The 16,791-nt window shown below is 39.4% G+C and overlaps 1 protein-coding gene across 7 annotated transcripts in view; it reads left to right on the top strand.

Moving 5' to 3' along the window:
- ELF1 (E74 like ETS transcription factor 1) overlaps positions 1-16,791 on the top strand; it is a 148,710-nt gene that overhangs the window by 57,028 nt on the left and 74,891 nt on the right. The window contains exon 2 of one of the 7 annotated variants that reach the window (XM_073345892.1): positions 3,110-3,207. The exons of 5 other annotated variants lie outside the window; for them this stretch is intronic. The gene's annotated coding sequence lies outside the window, so the exon portion shown is untranslated. Of the gene's footprint in view, positions 1-3,055; positions 3,208-16,791 lie in introns of those variants that run through there. One more of the 7 variants, XM_073345883.1, reaches the window with a different exon arrangement.

A 16,791-nucleotide genomic window follows, 5' to 3' on the forward strand; every position in this document is an offset into this window, starting at 1 on the left:
TTTAGGGGACATTAAGCCTCTTAAAATTTCTTCTAACTGAGAAGAAAGGTAGAGGAACTCTAAAGAATGTTTTATTGTTCATAAGATGAAAAATATAAGAACTAAAAAGAATTTTAAAAGTTGATTGCTAGCAATTGCCTGCACAAATTCTGTGATAAAATATTAAGTCATTGCACTGTACTGCCTCTTACTGCAAACAGAATAGTTAGTTATTGTGATCTGCTTGTTAAGTAAACATTGTAAAAAAAAAAAAAAAAAACCAACCCCAAACAAAAAAAACCCCTCCCTGGTTATCTAGAAAATGCCTTGTTCAGGATGTTTGTTAAAGGAACACTGTAGGGTTAAAAATCATAATCCTTACCTATTAAAACAGATTAAAATACACCAAATCCATTAATGCAGTTTATTTCGTGCCCTACATTGTTCATTTGAACAATGGACACAGACTAAGTCAGTTTTCACTTTTGTTTCTGGTTTTACATGGAATTTCATACACTAGTATAGTGCTGCAATGTGTAGGTTTCCCTGCTGAGGCACTAAGGTGCATTTTTTCTAAAATGCCCTGATAAAATTATTCAGGTATGTTGGTAGGCTTGGATACACCAAATAAGTTGATTTGTTTTGTAGAAAAAAGCTGCTGCGTGGAGACCACTCAGTCCTGCTTGTCTTCACTTTCAAGGCTCTTCATGGCCAATTCCTGCCCTGCCTATCATCTCTCACTTGCTATTGAGCGGTTGATACTTGCCTCTGATTGGCCAGTCATGCCAGTCTCCATTGCCCCCTTATTAAATTTTCAGATAAGCACCTTTGTTCTTTCTCCTGTGCTGCCCCTCACACTTGGGAGAAGCTTCCCATAAACATCCACAAAACTACCTCGATATCTACCTTCAGGATACTCCTTTGCCTTGATGCCTACAAAGAATGTGATAACAGCGAGGGTGCTGGTGTGCAGAGGCCACTGCCTATCATGCTGACCAATATTGTCTCATTGTTTCCTTGTACTCCCCTTTCTATCTGTATCCATCTGTTGTTTCTTGTCTTATACTTAGAGTGTAAACTCCTTGGAACAGGGACAATCATTTTGTTTTATGTTTATACAGCACCTAGCACAATGGGTCCCTGATAGCAAATAACAACAACAACAATAATAGTTTTAACCAGATCAGTTGAGTGATACAGACTGGCTACTAAAAATATAACGGCGCATCACTGTAGTGACACAGTAATTAGTTTCAGGGATAAATCTTCAGTTTTAATAGAATTTAAAGATCAGAGTGAATGGTTTTTTTTATTTTAAATCAGTAACAGTCTCAGTAGAATATCATGACATTTCATTTTTAATTTTTGGTAAAATATTCATCTTTAGAAAGATGCCAAATTCTTGATTGTATCAAAAAATCTCATTTATTCACAGCTTTATTTCTGTGTCAAGTTAAATATTTTGCTTGTTCTAGTTTGATTGCCTAATTTTGTAACATACAAGTGTACTAGAAACTATTATGCTTGTAAACATTCCTTTTTGTATCATGTGGCAGTCAGGAAATCTTAGTAATACATTGTGAAAATATGTAGTTATGATCTGAAAGCTTTTGCTGTAATAAAATGTTCACTCTGTAAGTGGAACAGAGTTGAACTTCCAGGGTTAAAAAGAATATCTGAGTCCCATGTAAACCAATTCTGGCTCAATGTCAACATCTCTGCCATCCCAGTTTTCCTCGGAAAACGTTGAATGCTGCCAATGTATGTTGCAAGAGATATGACCAATGTGACTTACAAAGTAAGAGGCAAAACTATAAAATGTTGTTGCCTGTGTAATATTGTTGTAGGAATCTGAGATGGAAAAAACGTTTTCAGTCATCTTCTACCTCTCTGCCAATTCAGCAAAATTTAGTAAGCTTTCAGAGCATGCTGCATGGCTTTTTTAATAAACGTTGTTTTGTATTTTTTTGATTTGTTTTAATGTTACGAGTTAGTTGAGTGTGAAGGGTGTGTTCCTGAACCATGTTTCTTTGATACTGTACAGTGACTAGCTACTTTTCTCATAGGTGCTGAGACGCTGTAGAGATGAGCCTGTGCTTAAGTTCCTCCGCTGGCTCCCAGTCAATTTTCTATGCCATTTGAAGGCCTTGCTCCTAATTTTCAAAGCCCTGGATTTTTATCTATGAAACACCATGACAGCTGTGCTTCTCTGGGTCAATGCAAATTGCAAAGCCCAGGACTAAGCATGTAAGAACTGGGGACAAAGCATTATCTGTTATGGAGATCTGGCTGCAGAACAATTTTGAGAGGTGATCAGACAAATCCAGAGTCTGGCCATCTTTAGGAAACATTGCAAAAACTTTCTTCTTGAAGAAAGCCTTTACACCAAAGACTTTAAGTCCAAAAGAGTGATAATTTAGTCTGACCTCCTGCACAATGCAGACCACAGAAGCTCACCCACGCTTTCCTGTAATAGACCCACAACCTCTGTCTGAGTTACTGAATCCTCAAATCATGATTTAAAGACTTCAAGTTACGGAGAATCTGCCATTTATTCTTGTTAAACCAGCAAGTGACCCGAGTCCAGTGCTGTGGAGGAAGTGACACTCACAAGTTGAACACCCTTTTTATTCCCAACCGCCTTTCAATCAGCAACCCCTCTTGCCTCCCTTCTCTCCCAAAAAAACTCCCTTTATGGGGTGAAAACTCTGCTTGGGGTAGAAGTGCCAGAGACACCATGAAGTACACCAGGCACTTTGCTGTTGCTATTGATTTTACATGGACGGAGCTCAGATGCTACAGTGAGGGCAGCAGTGTAAAACTCTAAGATAGATGCCATTTATTATTTCCAGTAGCTTTGTTCTGTTTAATTTAAAGCAATTAAATAATGTAACTTCCAATACTTTCCTGGAGACTGTTAGTGAACCTTCCAGATATCCAGCCTAAAATTTGTTTCCCTCTCTTTTGTATCATTAAATCAAGACAACTGGCCACTGACAGAAGTAGGATAATCGAGAAGATCCTGTATGGCATTTCTTATCCACCCCTAGTTGCACTTCTTAGGACCACCTTAAACAATTTCTCTCCGTTCCTCCTCTTTCCTTAAAAACAATGTGGTCAACTTTTTTAGGTTGCTGGCTGACTAAGAAAATGAAACTTTCTGATGGCCTAGATTTTGGCGGGGAGTCTGGAAGCAAGTGGATGACTTTACCTCACAGAGATCTTCAGGTATAACATACTAGGGGGATCAAAGGGGCTTTTTGAATATATAGTCATTAGAACCTGAGGACCCTGGTTACAGCTGTAACAGAGTTGTGCCTCTTTTTTTAATGAAAATTTGCTTTGTCTGTCCCCTGATCCTTTGCTTGCCAACTCTATAGTAGTTCTTACTGTGCCTTTTTTTTTTCCCCCGTAGTGAACTAAATACACCTTCATTATTTTATGGTGGAATCCTAGAAACTACAGTTAAAAAAACCTGTTCGGTCATCTAATCTAATCCCATGCCAGTAGAAAATTGTTACATTCAGCATATATTTTTAATGTTTTAATGTCTGGACGACTACTGAAAGTTCTGAGCAATGTGGCTTCCACCATTGGCTGCTGTATATTTAAGGTTAACCTCTGTTTCTCTCTGTTTATCTGATACGGAGTGTTTGACATACTAGGATGCTCTGCTGTCTAGTAGCTGCTTTACAGAAGGCCACACACTAAAACTTACGTAGTACTGATGTGTGTAGTACTGGGATACAGTTGAAGAGTTGATATGATCACAGTTTTAATATTATGGTTTGTGATTCTCATGAAACCATGTTCCAATAAACTTGGACTAGTTATGTCATATCAAATTGACTATATTTCTGTGTGGGAATAACTTTTTGCCCTCCTTTTTTGAAAAAAATATTTGTCCTAAGTTTTAGGAGAAATTCATCTCGCTATGTATGCTGCTACTTGTATCTTTGCCTGTCACACTTAAGGACCAGTGGATTATTTTATGACAAGTAAAAAAGAAAGATGTAGCTGTGAAGGCAGGAAACACTTGTCATTCAGACTCCATATCTTTGTTTCTGCTTCCTGTCAGTTAAACCACTAGCAGAGGAACAGATGTACTAAGAGATGACTCTACTCTAGTTTCCGTCACGGACAGCAATTGTGTAACAAGCAGCCTCCTGAAGCAAATTTTATTAAATATATTTGGTTTCCATTTATCAGTCTGTCCTTATATTTTTAGACATCTAAGATTAAAGATCAGAATTTGGCCAGTAATTGGAGAGAGAGGAACGATTGCAGAATAACTGTAAAACAGTAATTTCAGGAGTTGTCAGTAAAGTAATAACAGAACTAAAGTATGATATTTATTTGCTCTACTGTATTAACACAGTAGTTCTTTTAAATCTAGACAGAAACTTGTGATGAGTTAGCAAGTAAGCTGTTCCTAGAGGATATTAAAAAATATGCAAAGGGCTATTTCCATTTGAGGGTAACTTGAAATCTCAGGATCTGTGAATTTTCGTCTATGTTAAAGAATTGCAGTGTTGCCAAATCTTGTGATTTTCATCTCCAGGTCCAGTGATATTTGATGAGGTGTTTTCTTAAAGCCCAGCTCTTGTGTTCAGTTGCTTCTATGAGAATCTCAGCTTCAATTTAAAAAAAAAAAAAAAAAAAAGCTCTCATGGTAGTGGAGAAAAGTTGGAAAATCATAACATAAATACATCCTAAAGGCTCAAAAACCAGCAGACAAATAAAAAGCACCTAAAACTTACTATTTTTAATAAGACTCATGATTTTTAAGCAAATCTCATATTTTGAGGGCCTGATTTATGATTTTTGAACACTGCAGTTGGCTGGAATTGTTAATTTACATATATTATTATTGCATGGTTTATCAAAATTGTAGCTTGGATATTGAGTATGATCTCCACTTCTCTATGTATTAACTATGCATTAATAAAACAAGTTATTCTGTCTTTAATTGGAGTAGTCCCTTATGCAAATTTACTTAAATTATTTGTGTGGTAGGATTTCATGCTGGAAGGGGTACTTCCAATAATTTTTTTTAAGTGATGTTCATTTGGAGCTATTTTATTCAAGACACTGTTTCATCCTGTCTGGATATGTGAATTGTGGTTTAAGATGCTGTAAAATAGTCTGAAATTTCTTGAGGACAACCTCTCATGCTGAATAAAAGATAATAATTAGCAGGTTCAAACTGGGGAAACTATGGATTCTACATCCACAAGTACTCCTTTTCTTTTTACATCCTCCTAGTCATTCGAAACTATTTGGATGAACCTGGATTAGCACACCTGAAGGAGAGTTCTGTGTAAGGTTGATTGTTGTCTCTCACCAGCAAAAGCTGTCCTGTAAAAGATATTACTTCACCTACCGTCTCTAATATTCTAGGACCAACACTGCTACAACAACACTGCATACATGGATTAATCTGTCAGTTGATTTTGCTACTCCCCCCCGCCCCAGTGCAGACAGTGTGAATCCCCTAAAGATCTTTTAGCAGTTCAGAATTGGCTAATCAACTATGTTAGATGCTCCTTTTGCTTGGGTGATCAACAGGTTATCTGTACCATCCATAAACTCTTATCAGAAAAGGTTATAAAGCCTTTGCCTCTACTCCCTCCCACTTCACCCCAGAAAATTAATTTCAAACTTATATTGTGGCTGTGATCTTATTAAACCACAATCTGTTGGAAACTGATGCTTTGAATATTCAGATCAAATCTTAAGTCTAAAAGAGATGGAAAAGTGATGTATGTTTGTTTGAACTAGATTAGAATTAAAAATATCCTCCCAGTTTTTTTTACAATTTGGACTGGGAAAAATGTTAAGGTTGCAATTCACCTTCCAGTTTAAACTCCAGTTTTCACTTGTCATCCCATTCTGACTGTGTGTGAGCTGACTCTCTTGCTGAGAGAAGCATGGGTGTGATAGATCTAGTGGGACTGTTGACCTAGACACAGTACTAATTTAATCTCTGCTTTTTGATGTAGTTTAAAGGCTCGCCCAACCATGGAGGAGAGAGACTAGTAGTAGCCCTCTGGTGTTTCTCCCTGCCTCCCAATCTCTTGAGGACTCAGTGTTCACGACCACAACCCAGACAGGCAGAACTTTCCTCTCTCAATACAATAGCTTGTATGTTTAAGGTTGTGTATGAATTTTTGTGAGCACATAATCCTAACTTAACTAAGTGTGATCAGCTCCATTGAAGGTTGTGGAAAAATAATACCTGAATGGGCCAAATTGGCATGGGAAAACCCCTAGTTAGAAAATTCCTTCTTGAAGTAGGAAGTAGCTAAAGCGATTCTCATGTGTTCCAAACTCATCTTTATCTGGGCTTTATAATGTATCTGTCACTAAGGGCTTCTCTGTTTAGAGGTATGGGTGAGTTTATGCTTGATGGCTGCATTTCTAAGGACTAACTCTTGGCCCATGATTGTATTGTTGTTGTTTGTATTCTCATACCGCTAAGGCATGGGGAAAAAGCGATGCTTTTGTGACTATGGGGCAATGGGGATTTCATCTAAATGAGTTGTACTTGCAGAGATTGCTAATGCCTGAGAGTCAGGTGTGACAGGTTCAGTCACAGAGACCCCCTTGGGACGGTCACCTGACGTGCTGGAATTACCTCTAAGCCCGTTTTCCCTGCCAGCTTGGGACTCCAGAACCCTGCCTTGTTGAGCGAGACACGCTAGCCTGCTGCGACACCAACCCAGGTCTGGTCCACGCACCCAAAGCTGCAGACTTTAACCAAAAACTGCTCAGCAGGTCACCTATCTCTAGCATCCAGACACCCAGTTCCCAATGGGATCCAAACCCCAAATAAATCCATTTTACTCTGTCTAAAGCTTATACAGGGTAAACTCATAAATTGTCTGTCCTCTATAACACTGATAGAGATATATGCACAGCTGTTTGCTCCCCCAGGTATTAATCACTTACTCTGGGTTTACTAATAAACAACACTGATTTTATTAGGGATAAAAAGTAGGATTTAAGTTGTTTCAAGTAATAACAGACAGAACAAAGTAAGTTACTAAGCAAACTAAAGCAAAAATACACAAGTCTAAGCCTAGTACATTAAAAAACTGATACAGGTAATATCTCACCCTCAGAGATGTTCCAATAAGCTTCTTTCACAGACTCCTTCCTAGTCTGGGCCCAATCCTTTCCCCGGTACAGTCCTTGTTAGTTCCAGCTCAGGTGGTAAGCAGGGGTTTTCTGGCAGCCCCCTTTGTTCTCTTCCAGCTTTGGCACAAGGGGGAATCTTTTGTCTCTCTGGATGCCCACCCATCCTTCTAAATGGAAAAGCACCAGGTTTAAGAGGAGCCAGAAGAGTTCCCAGAAGTTACCTACTACAGGACAGGCCTAACAAAGAAAAACAGACTATGCTGACAGGTTTAAGATGGATTCCTTCCACCATTCTTCCTGGGCTGGCTTACACAAACATAGGAAGGCTTGAAAGTAAACAGAGCCATTTACAACCAATTATCCTAGTCAATGGGAGCCATCAAGATTCTAAACCATCATCAATGGCCCACACTTTGCATAATTACAGTAGGACCTCAGAGTTATACTTTATATTTCTAGCTTCAGATACGAGAATGGTACATACATTCAAATAGAAAGCAAAAAGAAAAGGAGTACTTGTGGCACCTTAGAGACTAACCAATTTATTTGAGCATGAGCTTTCGTGAGCTACAGCTCACTTCATCGGATGCATACCGTGGAAACTGCAGCAGACTTTATATACACACAGAGAATATGAAACAATACCTCCTCCCACCCCACTGTCCTACTGGTAATAGCTTATCTAAAGTGATTATCAAGTTGGGCCATTTCCAGCACAAATCCAGGTTTTCTCACCTTCCACCCCCCCACACACAAATTCACTCTCCCGCTGGTGATTGCCCATCCAAAGTGACAACTCTCTACACAATGTGCATGATAATCAAGTTGGGCCATTTCCTGCACAATCCAGGTTCTCTCACCCCCTCACCCCTCTCAAAAACCACACACACAAACTCACTATCCTGCTGGTAATAGCTCATCCAAAGTGACCACTCTCCCTGCAATGTGCATGATAATCAAGGTGGGCCATTTCCAGCACAAACCCAGGTTTTCTCACCCCCCCCACCCCCATACACACACAAACTCACTCTCCTGCTGGTAATAGCTCATCCAAACTGACCACTCTCCAAGTTTAAATCCAAGTTAAACCAGAACATCTGGGGGGGGCGGGGTAGGAAAAAACAAGGGGAAATAGGCTACCTTGCATAATGACTTAGCCACTCCCAGTCTCTATTTAAGCCTAAATTAATAGTATCCAATTTGCAAATGAATTCCAATTCAGCAGTTTCTCGCTGGAGTCTGGATTTGAAGTTTTTTTGTTTTAAGGTAGCGACCTTCATGTCTGTGATTGCGTGACCAGAGATTGCCTACAGATAGCCCTGCAACCTGAAGCAAATACTTACCAACAACCACATACCACACAACAGAACCACTAACCCAGGAACTTATCCTTGCAACAAAGCCCGTTGCCAACTGTGCCCACATATCTATTCAGGGGACACCATCACAGGGCCTAATAACATCAGCCACACTATCAGAGGCTCGTTCACCTGCACATCCACCAATGTGATATATGCCATCATGTGCCAGCAATGCCCCTCTGCCATTTACATTGGTCAAACTGGACAGTCTCTACGTAAAAGAATAAATGGACACAAATCAGATGTCAAGAATTATAACATTCATACACCAGTCGGAGAACACTTCAATCTCTCTGGTCACGCAGGACAGTGGGGTAGGAGGAGGTATTGTTTCATATTCTCTGTGTGTATATAAAGTCTGCTGCAGTTTCCACGGTATGCATCCGATGAAGTGAGCTGTAGCTCACGAAAGCTCATGCTCAAATAAATTGGTTAGTCTCTAAGGTGCCACAAGTACTCCTTTTCTTTTTGCGAATACAGACTAACACGGCTGTCACTCTGAAACCTGTCAATAGAAAGAACACACTCAGTAGATTATAAGCTTTGTAATAATACCTTACAAGAGACCTTTTGCATGAAGCATATTCCAGTTACATCATATTTACACTCATAAGCATATTTCCATAAAACATTATGGAGTGCAGCGTCACACTAGGAGTAAGCCCATTGGTGAGAGAGGCAAAATGAGGACCACCAATCGCTGGGATCCCTAACATATTGATTATATTTAAATCATTATAATTATTTATTTACTCTAGGTCTCACTGTGTGCTTGGTGCTTCCCCAAGGACTCAAGAAGGATGGTCTCTGCTCCAAGGAGCTAATGGTCATTGCCATTGGGGAAGGGGTCTCTGAGTTGCATTCCTTCTCCTATCATCCTGAAAAAAAAATTCTATAATATCAGAATATTCTGGAAGGATTTAATGCATTATTCATAGCCAAGCCCATTAAATTAGTTCAGCTCAAATTCTCCATCTTTGACTTTCTCTGTGGCCTGTCTCTTAGCTGAAAGGTGATCACTCTGCACAAACCTGCTTCTGCTATATCTAGCATTCTTATTTACTGGAAATTGCAGATGCTTGTCCTGTCCATATGTCAAGTGATTCATCCCTGACCCTCACAAGTTAGAGTGACCTGCAAATTTAACCTTGTAAAGAATGCTTTAATAAACCTCAATTTTAGCCATACGTTCAGAGTGGCACTACTTATCTCCACAAATCTCAGAGCCAGGAGTTTTGTCAATGGGATTTTACTCAATATTGTATCTTTCACTCCACTTATGTCTCCGTTGCCCCACAGTTCGGACTGCAGGGTGTGAATAGCAGTATGCACCACAGAGGTGCACTGTAGCTCCCTCATGTGGACAATGGGGTGCAAACTTAAAGGGTTCCTAGTTCAAATTAATGTAGCTCTGTTTGAAGAGGACTAAGTTAACATGAACTAGGAACCTTTTACTTTGTGCCTGCAGCTCCCACAGGGGGGAGTTAAAGCTCAGCACTTGGGTGCACACTGCTGTTCACACCCTGTAGTCCAAACTGTGAGGCTGTGTAGACAAGCCCTCAGATAGAGTAGTGCTTCACCAAGACTTGGCCTTCATCCTCAAATTGTCGTCCACTGTTCAGAAGGTTACACTTTCATTCCACTTCCCTGGCACTCTTCATCTGGAGGGATAGTTATGGCACACAGTGGATGTGCAAGGAGTTCTCTGAATTTACCTCAAAAAGACAAAAGCTTTCAGGAGGTCTATGGATTAGACCAAAACTCTTCATTGCTAGGAGGCTAAAATTCTGTGTCAGGGAATCTTATAAATCTAAAGGTTTCAGCCTTCCTAAATCAGTTTCAAACAAGCTTCAAACTGGGAAAGAAGACTTGTTTCCTGAGTAGACTTGTAAACCAGCTACTTGGGCTGCAGTTCATACATTTCCCCAGACATCACAAAATGAGACATACAGACGCTACTTTCACTATATTTTATTGCTTATTCATATATCTCATGAGTCTAAATATTTGCTTAGTTATAACAACTTTATTGGTCCCTGACTTATATTTCACTATGGGTTTTTTAGAGCATTTAGAAAAATCGTCTATTTTAAACAAGAAGATAGTCTTAACCTTAATTGTGGTTGAACTAATATTCCCCCACAGTACAGCTCTAGAAGCACTCTCAAGTCTTATCTAAACTAGTATTTAAAGGTATGATGTTAGATTGCGTTACCTACGTTTAAACTATTAACATCTTAAACTGTAGTCAAGGCATGTTAAGCATGTGCTAAACTGCTTGGATTGACCTGGGTAATTTGATCTAATCTCACACCCCAGTTTCTAGACAAGGAATAAAATTCTCAAAAGCACTGAAGTCCCATTGACTCACAGACTTGGAGCCTATGGGTATTACTACGCTGCAGCAGCACTGCTACCGCATTGCAACTGTGCCACTGTAGTGGTGTTATGTAGATCGTTGATGGGCTTGGCTTAACTTGCGAGTTAGAGCGCATTAAAGCAGCCCCGGGCGCCTGTCCACACTGGCAAGGCACGTAGAGCACTCTGATTCCATGGCTAGAGCGCTCCTGGTACTCCACCTCGGCAAGAAGATTAACGCTTGTTGCGCCTTGGCTGAAACGTCAGTGTGAACGAGGTGTTGCATTACTGCACTCTGATCAGCCTCCGGAAATGTCCCATAATCTCCTTAAGTCAAGTGGCCACTCTTCTCATTGTTTTGAACTCGCTGTAGGAATATGGATATGCCCTTTGAAAGCGCCGTTTCTGACAGCCGGCATGCTTATCTGCTCCAAGACAAAGCAACCATTACTGTGGAATGCTGTGTGTGTGTGAGAGAGAGAGGCGGGAGGGGTCGGAGGGGTCTGCTGTCTGAACTTACAAGACAACATGTTGACATGCTCTCAACCCCCCAAAAAAACACACGCTCTCTCCCCCCACATACACACAACACACTCCCTGTCACACTCCACCCACCCACCTCCATTTGAAAAGCACGTTGCAGCCACTTGCATGCTGGGATAGCTACCACAATGCACTGCTCTCTGTGGCCATGCTAGTGTGCTTGTAGCTGTCAGTGTGGACAGATTGCAGCGCTTTCCCTACTGCGCTCTACGAAGGCTGGTTTAACTCAAAGCGCTCTACATGTGCAAGTGTAGCTATGCCCTTAGCTGCATGTACAGTGGGAGTTAGGTCAACCTGACTGTATTGCACAAGGTATGAAATTTTTCAGAGCCCTGAGCTAACTTTTAGGTGTAGATCAGGCCTAAGTCCCATTGACTTTCAAAGAGACTTCAGCCTGTTTTACGCTTAAAAAATTTTAATAGAATAACTATGTTGATTTAAAATTGCACCCTTGACCAACATAGCTATGCTGGTTAAAGCCATAGTGTAGATTCAGGTATACTGATATAAGGTGCTTTATACCGTGCAGCCTTATTTTGTTTCACCAAAATGAAATAATCTATACCTGCATAACTGTATTGAGAGACGAGGGGGTGTTGCCTCTTTCGCTATGCTGGCATAGTTAAAGTGACATGACTTTTAAGACAGGCCTTAGCTGCCTAAGTCACTTTTGAAAATTTTACTTAAAGTTTAAATCTGCACAGCAGAGGGAAAAACACCTATAGTGGGAACAGTGAACCTGACTATTCAAAGGAGAAGCATATGGTTTCTTTTAACCAAAAATGTATCTCTTTCACTTAGGGATTCCTGAGAATGTTTTACTCCAATTAAAGTGTCCTACGATCTTGTCTAGGCCAGGATTTGGACACGGTTAGCAAACATTAATAGTGTAGACAAAGCCCAGTATAGACAAAGTAGTGTACCTTCCACATGTTTAATCTTGTCAGGTTCAACAAATAATAGCTAACAACTTCCAAATCCTAGTCTAAACAAGACCTAAATTCAAATTCAGTTCATGTTAATTAAAAAGCAGGTTGATTTGAAAGAAAAAAGAAAGAAAAGGGAAGAAGAAGATGGAAAAATAGTGTCTGATAGGGTGGTCAAAAGATTTTTAAAAAATCGCAATTAATCACAAGATTAAAAGAAGTTGCAATTAATCACAGTTTTAATCACACTGGTAAACAATAATAGAATACCAATTTAAATTTATTTACATTTACAGCCCTAGAGTCTGAACATAGGAATGATAAAGAGCAAGGTTCTTTACAGACAGTTTTAATAAGACTCTTCTGTATCTGTTTCTAGATCAGGGGTTCCCAAACTTGGTTCGCAGCTTGTTCAGGGTAAGCCCCTGGCGGGCTGTGAGACACTTTGTTTATCTGAGCATCCGCAAGTACGGCTGCTCGCAGCTCCCATTGGCCATGGTTCGCCGGTTTCTGGCCAATGGGAGATGTGGGAAGCGGCGAACCAAGTTTGGGAACCCCTGTCCTAGATACTATGGTGACAGGAGCATTATAATTGCCTAAAATAGACAGGATTAGTAGAATAGCTTATCTACAAAGTTCTTTCTCTGCCATCCCTCAGTTTGGTAAAGTTTGGCTGTCCTGCTAGAAAGCAATCTCTGTACTACCTGCAAGTTGTAGCAAGACCCATTTATTTATAAAGTCTCTCTGGATGTGTGGTGCTTACCTTTCTTAACCAGGACTACACCTGTCTTTTTTTATTGTTTTCTAAGTTCAGTTTCCAGTTTCAAGTTCAGGTTCCAATTAACATTTGAGAAACATTCCCTCAATTAAGAACAAACCTGTTTGGTGAGTGAATCTGCTTTCTTCCCCCAACACCCAAGGACGGATTGTTAACCTAATCCACATCTACCTGAGCAAGTCTGATCTATTTTCTTATTCCTTACCCTCTCCCTGAATGAGGAGGAACACAAGTACAAGTTATCCATGCAGAAGATACATAAAAGTTCAGAATAATTTTACACAAAATTATAACTGAAATGTACAGATATAGCCACCTGTCAAGTCCAACTTTCCTGCTATATCATTTTCATAAAAAATAATTGTGGGAGGGTGAGAAAACCTGGATTTGTGCTGTAAATGGCCCACCTGATGCTCACTTTAGATAAGCTATTACCAGCAGGACAGTGGGGTGGGAGGAGGTATTTTTTCATATTCTCTGTGTATAAATAAAGTCTGCTGCAGTTTCCACGGCATGCATCCGATGAAGTGAGCTGTAGCTCACGAAAGCTCATGCTCAAATAAATTGGTTAGTCTCTAAGGTGCCACAAGTACTCCTTTTCTTTTTGCGAATACAGACTAACACGGCTGTTACTCTGAAATCTTTCAAATAATGTAACCATCGCTAATTCAAGAAAGATGATAAGCTTTGTGGTCTAATAACCAGGTCTTGGAACCAGTAATAAAACTCGGTTTATAAACTTACAAAGTTATGAATTTAGGCCCTGATTCAGGAAAGCAACCTGAAATAGGAAAACACTTCATGTGCTTGGGGCCTGAGTGACAACAAGGAATAAGATTATCCCAAAAAACAAAAATGAACACAGCCATTTCAAATTTCTTTGTATTAAAAAAGCAGGTGGGGTGGGAACAATGATTAAAGGGTGTGTATAGGGGGCAGACGCGTGCGGGGGAGGCGAGGTTGTCGCAACTATCGCGGACCTGGCAAAAAAATAAAAAATTGATCTGGGTAGCTGAGGAGAGTACTCAAAGCTGCTGCTCCCAGATTATGATAGGCACCCCACTTTTTTCAGATCACTTTACACACTGGGTGGGGGTGGGGGACGGACAGTAAACACCACCTTAGAGCAAAAAGATGACTGATTCATTCTCTTCTGTTTTACTTTTTTTCTACTGTTTTACATTTTCTTTATGTCCTCTGAAATACCTATAATTTCAAAGAAACTAGTATTTCTGTTTTAGGTAATAAAAGAAGGAGTTCTATGTATTTTGTTTAAAATATGCATCATTAAACATCTTTATTTTACACTAAATTAAAGTTAATGAATGTCTTCAGAAGTCATTGCTAAATATTTTCCCAAAAGGAGGACATTCATGAAGTTAGACTGAAATCTCCCACTCCCTTCCTTATCTACCAATGTTTCGTATCAACCTATATTGTTGCTGGTACTGTTCAGTACTCTGCGCCTCTCCCTATATTACCTTTCATTCTTGTTTCTACAGGCTTTTGTAGTTCAAGTATTTCTACTCATGAAAGTTAATGAGCTTATCCCATTGTTATTTTGAAGCAGTATAAATGTTTTCTGTATAATCCTGGTGAATTTCATATGGTATGTTGTTTGATCATCTTTTCGAAAGAGATTGCTGGTTCAGCCTTTCATGTCTCTTCCTGGCCTGCCCTCATTATAAACCCTTGCAGGAATGGTATGATGCTGGATCTTTAAAACCCTAAAAAATATTTGGATTCCACAGTACAATATATCTAGCATAGTCCACTCATCTACATAGGTCACCTTTCAAAAATCTTTCAAAAGAATGTGACCCCAAATATTTAATTCCAATGGAGACTCATGATATCTGAAAATAGTTAGGCAAAACTGAGGCACATAAGCATGTTAAGAACCTTGTTTACAAGAGCAGCAAATAGAGATCCTACTATATTTGTTTCAAAACAGGGAAGGCAAATCCTTTCCTGCTTATTTTGAGGAGCTTCCAGTTTTGAATTCCAGTGGTAAAATAAGAGGACCAATGTACATGCAAGAATATTGAGTACTTCAGTCACAACCTATATGAAAAAACTTAAGTGGGACTTGTTAGCACAAATAAGATTAAATGAATAAAGCTTCAGATACATCTGTGAAAAGACAGGAGTTTTAGCTAAGTAATAGATTAGAAGAGGAAACATGTATTATTCCCACCAAATTACTGGACAGCCCTGTTTAATATGTTCAAGGAAAAAATCAGCTGTCTCTCATTGTTAACTACAGTGTTAATTTAAAGTTAAACACATGTTTAGGTGCTTTGCTGGATCAGGGCCAGAGTGCTCAGCTCATGGCAGAATCAAATGCCTGTTAAGCCAAAGCCACTTAATATGGACACTGATAGGTGTTGAAGCTGTCCTTTTTCATGGTTAAACTTGTGATACTTCTTAAAGCAAAAACAGCAAATACTTTCTAAAAGAAAAGCAATTTGATTGGTCTGTGATTCTTGTCTGAAGGGTTGCATTAGTGAACTCAGCTTAAAGAAACAAATGAATAGAACTTTCCCCCTGTGCATTTCATTTGTGCTGTTTGAGTTGGCCCAGTTGAATGATGATAAATGGCAGGGGTCAAGGTGGGTGATGTAAAAGGTATTACTTCGCCTACTCTATCTAGTATCCTGGGACCAACACAGCTACATGTAAACAGCAGGGTCATATTTATCGTATATTGTCCATTTCACTGAAGTTAATCCATTCACTGAAGCTAGAAGCACACTGTACAGATCTGATTCATAAGAATTAATGTATTTATACATATCTTTCACATTCTTTCATTTCTGAGGCACATCATAGACATATAACATGGGACCTCTAATATAGGAATGCACAAACTGCCTTGCCTTGGCCAAAAAGCGCAGAGTCGCAGTTGAAGTTTCACATGTGTGGCATGTATAATGCCTAGGCCACATCATGGTGTCTGAATGAGAAATTACCTGGTTTTATATTTTTTGTTTATTGGTTTGTTTTTAACATGTCACTTCATATTTAATGGAAGTAAATATGTAAGACAGACTCTGGATGAAACAGAATTAATGGAGTCCTCTCCAGAAAGGAAAGGTGGGATAAGAATTATCACAAGCAGGCAAGCAAGAGACAAGCCTAAGGCAGTCCCATATGTTCAAGGCAGAGGAACAGCCTTGAAACAGTTGTGGGTCAGAAATTCCATCTGTAATAACCGTGCCAGTCACGTGTTTAAAAAGATTTGGCTAGCTCCTTCTCTAACTTGGCAGCAGTGGAGTCAGAGGGAAGACGTGGGGTTGCATATTTAAACTGTAGAGCTGATCATCTTAAATTCCAAATGCTGTATTTTAAGTTTCTATGAAGGTTATTTTCTGAGATGCTAAAAATAAAAAATAGCAGGGTAAAGGTGTTTGTATAAAATAATCCTTGTTTTGCTGTACAGTAAGCCTTGTTGCTTCTTACAGTCTGAATAAATTCACTGTTATGGGCATTTCAGCATCTTTGTCTGTGACATACATTGCCATACAGGGGAGGTTCATAAAATTAAATGACAGGATTATAAAATTATTTGAAGTTATGTTAACAATTGTCCGTATCACTTTTTGGAGGTATTTGGGCACACTCTTTCAGCTGACAGGCAAGAGAAAAAATATCTCCTGAGGCCAGTTTTTTTTAAATAACAAATTTGAGCATATAACAGTTTGCT

Source organism: Lepidochelys kempii, chromosome 1 (assembly GCF_965140265.1).
Source record: "Lepidochelys kempii isolate rLepKem1 chromosome 1, rLepKem1.hap2, whole genome shotgun sequence".
NCBI lineage: Eukaryota > Metazoa > Chordata > Testudines > Cheloniidae > Lepidochelys > Lepidochelys kempii.